At 29.0% G+C, this 4684-nt stretch overlaps 1 long non-coding RNA gene across 1 annotated transcript; it reads left to right on the top strand.

The window, feature by feature from the left end:
• The first annotated feature begins 1004 nt into the window (after positions 1-1004).
• Positions 1005-3106, top strand: LOC133039569 (uncharacterized). The gene is made up of 3 exons (XR_009688707.1): positions 1005-1156; positions 2024-2086; positions 2548-3106. It is a non-coding gene; the product is annotated as an uncharacterized LOC133039569 (long non-coding RNA).
• Positions 3107-4684: the final 1578 nt, after the last annotated feature.

Genomic DNA, 4684 nt, shown 5'->3' with positions numbered 1-4684 from the left:
TGTCTTATATATATTTAATTAAAGAGAAAAATTATATTTTTTGTTGTAAATTAATTTTATTAATTAATTTTGGGCCAACATTAAATTAGAATAATTTTTCCAGGATTTATTTTTTTATTTTAACATGCATTTTTCGAAAATTGTATCCTTAAATACTTTAATTTTTTTCGAAATGCAATATATATTTATAGAAAATTAAATTTGAGTTGTAAATTAATTTAAATTAATTTTGTAACAACTTAAATTGAATATTTTTCTAAAAATTTATTGGAAATTATTACTAAGATGGAAATAATTCATGTTATTTTCATATCCATCTAAGTAAAATTTATAAATATTAAATTAAAATTTATATTTAGAATTTTTCATTCTAAGTTGGAAATTTTAATTAAATAAATATATATTTAAAATAAATAGATTAAAATAAGTATCAAAGAAAATACAACTCTATTTAAATAATGAGCTTTATTATTATTAAGATATTCTGTAATACCCTGGAATTAAGGAAATGGATTAGCAAAGCCCTAACTAGTTAATTTAATATTATTGTAGAATTATATTATTATATAATTTATTATATGCGAATTAATTTGAGAAATGACATGTTAAGACCGCGTTGGTGAGCCAGGGGCATTTTAGTAATTTTGACCCGAGAAGGGTAAAACTGTGAATTTAATTTATTTATGTGCTTATGAACTATATTATTATATAGTATATCTGGAGTGTCCTTTTTCAGGTGTGTTCTGACAAGTTGGCGCGTTATAGTCACAACCGGGTATTTCGGGCCGAACCGGGTTTCGAGGCCGAAATACAATTTTGGGATGTTTAATTGACATTTTATTTTTATACAAGAAATCTGAAATTTATTATTTGAGTGTGTGAAATGTGATAATTATATTTTTTTTACCCTTAAATGCTTGAAAATGGGAATTTGGCCCTAAGGGCAATGTGGTAATTGTGCATTTTGGGTTATGATTCATTAAAAGAGAAATATTAAGCAAAATGAGATTTTATTTCTGCATTTTACTCCAGCCTAGCAGCCAGCCTCTCCCTCTCTCAAAAACTCATTTTTTTTAGCTTTGATTTTGTAGTGAATTGCTTGTGGAAGAAAGCTTAGTTTTGGAGATTTGGGGATTTGCTCTTGCTTGGATTTGAGGTAGTTCTCCTACCATTTCTAAGTTTTGAGTTGTTGCTAAAATGATAATTTAAAAAAAATAAAAGAAAAAAAGAAAAAGAAGCATGTTTTTATGAATAGGTGTTCTTGAAATGCATGGGTATAAATTGATATGAGTTGGTGAAATTCTAGTTTGAATATTTTGTTAGTAGCTAAGCTTTGAATGTTTGGAAGCTTAGATGGAGATTTGAATGTGAGAATTTGAAATCTATGTTGACATTTTCTTGCTGAATATTGTAAGTAATTTTGTTAGATTTAAGCTCTAAACTCTTGATGTTGATTAGTTCATGTAGAATTGTTGATAATTGTGTTTACATGATTGTTGTTAGATTTAAGGCATTTGCTTGGGTTATATTGAGAATAAATTTGTGTAAAGATGCTGATATTTTTTTATGGTTATGCAAGCTCTTGATTTGGGATTTTTGCTCTAGTTAAAGCTTGCTGAAATTGATGATTTTTAGTTGCTGATTTTTGGTGTTGTTGGAAGTGAATTACGTGTAATTCCTCCCTAATTACTTGGTTTATGCTAGGTGAAAATTTGGTATGATTGTGGGTTGTTATAGCATGAAAATTGGTATTTTTGGATGCATTTTCGTTGCTGAAAACAGGATTTCCTGGGCTTTTAAACCCAGTAGCCGCGGCCATTTTTGGCAGCTTATTGTATTTTTTCGGGTTTTTGTTTTGGTCATAACTTTTGACTCGGGACTCCGTTTGGGACGTTCTTTATATCGTTGGAAAGCTCGTTCCGAGCTCTATCTGAATATCTGGAATTTAAATGCCCAGTTTTTAATTTATAGAAATGGATTTTGGGATTAACCCTATACTTGTGTATCCGAGAATTGTGACTAGGATTACCGGCACTTGGTCAAGAGCACCCGGGGATTTGGAATCTCCATATTTGCGGGACATCAGGTAAGACAGTAGTTAGAACGTAGAGATATGCGCAATGGCGCTTATATGGAATGTGATTTATATGAGAAACTAAAAACCGGGATTAGAGTTACTACTCTAAAGGGAGCGGTTTATTGGCTTAGGGTTATTACCCAAGTGAATTGTTAATATGTAATTGTTATGCCATGATGTATATAGATGTATATTGAAGTAAAGGGTTATGTGTTCAAGGCATAATCAGGTTAGACTCGGCAACTAGAACCGAGATGAACCGTTCTAAGGCCTTATTGTAATTAGACGTGTGAGCGTAACACGTAGGTCTATGCCACATAGACATAAATAGGCGTGTGAGTGTAACACGCAGGTCTGTGTCATACAGACAAATACGAAATAGCATTATTATTTATGTGATGATTTATATATGATTAACGATATATTTTACTGTCTTGCTGAGCTTTGCTCATGGGTGCTCTACTGTGCAGGAAAGGGTAAATCTATCTCTGATCAGCCATGAGTATGTTAGTTGGGCGATGTATGTATAGGAATGTCAATGGGGCGGGTCGGATCTGATCCGACTCTGATCCAACCTGATCCAGATCATATACGGATCTGCCCCGCCCCGCCTCGCTGGATCAGATACTCGGATCGGATCTGATCCGACCCGCCTTATACGGATCGGATCTGATCCGACCCAACTTTTTTTTTTAAATAAAAAAAATATATTTTATATCTAAATTTATATTTTTTTTTCCAAAATTTATTTGTTTAAGAACTAATAATGCATTATTTTTTTTCTTATATATTTTTATTTTATTTGTCAAAATCAATAAAAAAAAATATATCAAATTCTTATCACATAAAAATGTAATATTACTATTGAAAAATTAATTTACCAAATTTTAGAAATTCCACTAATATAATCATCAATAATAATGTAGTATGATGATTACATGAAATAAATCTCCTCTAAAAAAATACATTAAATTAACTATAAACTTTATATATGCTGTTCTTCTAGTCTTCAAGATTTACTGTATACGACTCCTACAAAAAAATAAATATGTTAATAATAAAAGTAAGATTTTTTATACTGAGTCACAACAAATTGTAATTTTTGTAACTAATACTTTTAGTGATGGGCCTATTTTAGTCACAACATAAGAATGATGATTTATAATTAGTTACAATTTTTTAACTTTTAGTCAAAAATTTTGTTGTGATTAAAAATAAGATTTTTTGTAGTAATATTTTTCTTATCAATTTTTAAAATTAAAAAAAAAGCAAAAATGGTTATAGAACACATATTTTTTAAAAACAAAAAATTACTTTTATTTTTATGATTAAAAAATTAAAAAAAATAAAAATATTAGCAAATGCCCCTTAAATAATTAAATATTTAAGAGTCAAATAATAGTATTAATTACTCATTATTATAATATTTAATTAATTATTATTTTTATTTGATAAATAAAAATTAAATATTATTCTTATTAATTAATAATATGTTTATATTAAATTTAAATTATTGTTGCATACATATATAAAAGTGATATAATATAAAAGTGTAAATTATTGTGCAAATTAATATATTTAACAGTGCCTATACATAAATCGATCTATTGTGTATAATATTTGTTACTGTACTTTCTTATTATAACCTTATATTTAAGATTTTCGAAAAAGGTAGGGAATTTTGCAAATAATAATAATTATTATAATTAAATAATTAAAATATAGAATGGCCAGTATGCATATATATTTTTATTTTTATATATATATATGTACGCATATATATAAGAATTAAATTGAGAGAGTAATTAATTAAAATAATAATATATAGTGTGTTCTATGGGCAGATCATATATGTCTAATGTTGGTATTCCACTGGCCTTACACCTTAAAAAAATATTAAAAAGTAATTTTTTTTTAAAAAAAATATATTTATTTAAAACGGATCGGGTCAGATCCGATCCGTAAAAAAATTAAGCTGGGTGGGTCGGATCTGATCCAAGATCCAATAACTATCCGAATGTTTCGGATCAGTAATGATCCGTCGGATCGGATCACTGATCCGATCCGAATGAATGGATCTTTTTGCCATGCCTATGTATGTACATGTTCGTGCCAGACTAGACCAAGCGGGTTGGGGTCTGCCAGTGTTGAAACTTTTGTAACTCTAATTTGCCGCTTAGGCCGGTTAAGGAGAAAAGACTTGTAATATTTTGTAAAATGATTTTTGGGATCCCGAAATATGTAACTTTTGTTTGTAAGGTTAAAATTATTACAAGTTTATTTTCATTCCGTTTTCGTTTAAAGTTTAATTTCCGCGCTTATTTTAAAACTGATTCCGTTTAGGGAATTAGGGTTTCTTAATCATATTGGGTAGCGTGCCTAAATCTTAGGGCGTTTCAATTTGGTATCAGAGCGCCAAGGTTTTTAAACTTCCTGTAGACCGGCCAAACATGTACAATCATCGTCAGAGATAAGCTCGACTCATGGTGCAGTAAGTGTTGAGAGTAAATACTTTACTGCTTATGTGATCAATTAATTACCGCTTTCCATTTTAGGCAGTATGTAAGCATCTAGGGTATTTATGTGATATATGATGCCATGCTTAAA

This window comes from Cannabis sativa, chromosome 7 (genome assembly GCF_029168945.1).
Source record: "Cannabis sativa cultivar Pink pepper isolate KNU-18-1 chromosome 7, ASM2916894v1, whole genome shotgun sequence".
In the NCBI taxonomy this organism is placed as follows: domain Eukaryota; kingdom Viridiplantae; phylum Streptophyta; class Magnoliopsida; order Rosales; family Cannabaceae; genus Cannabis; species Cannabis sativa.
The sequence above is the reverse complement of the archived record's forward strand: the minus strand, read 5'-3'. Positions and strand labels throughout refer to the sequence as shown.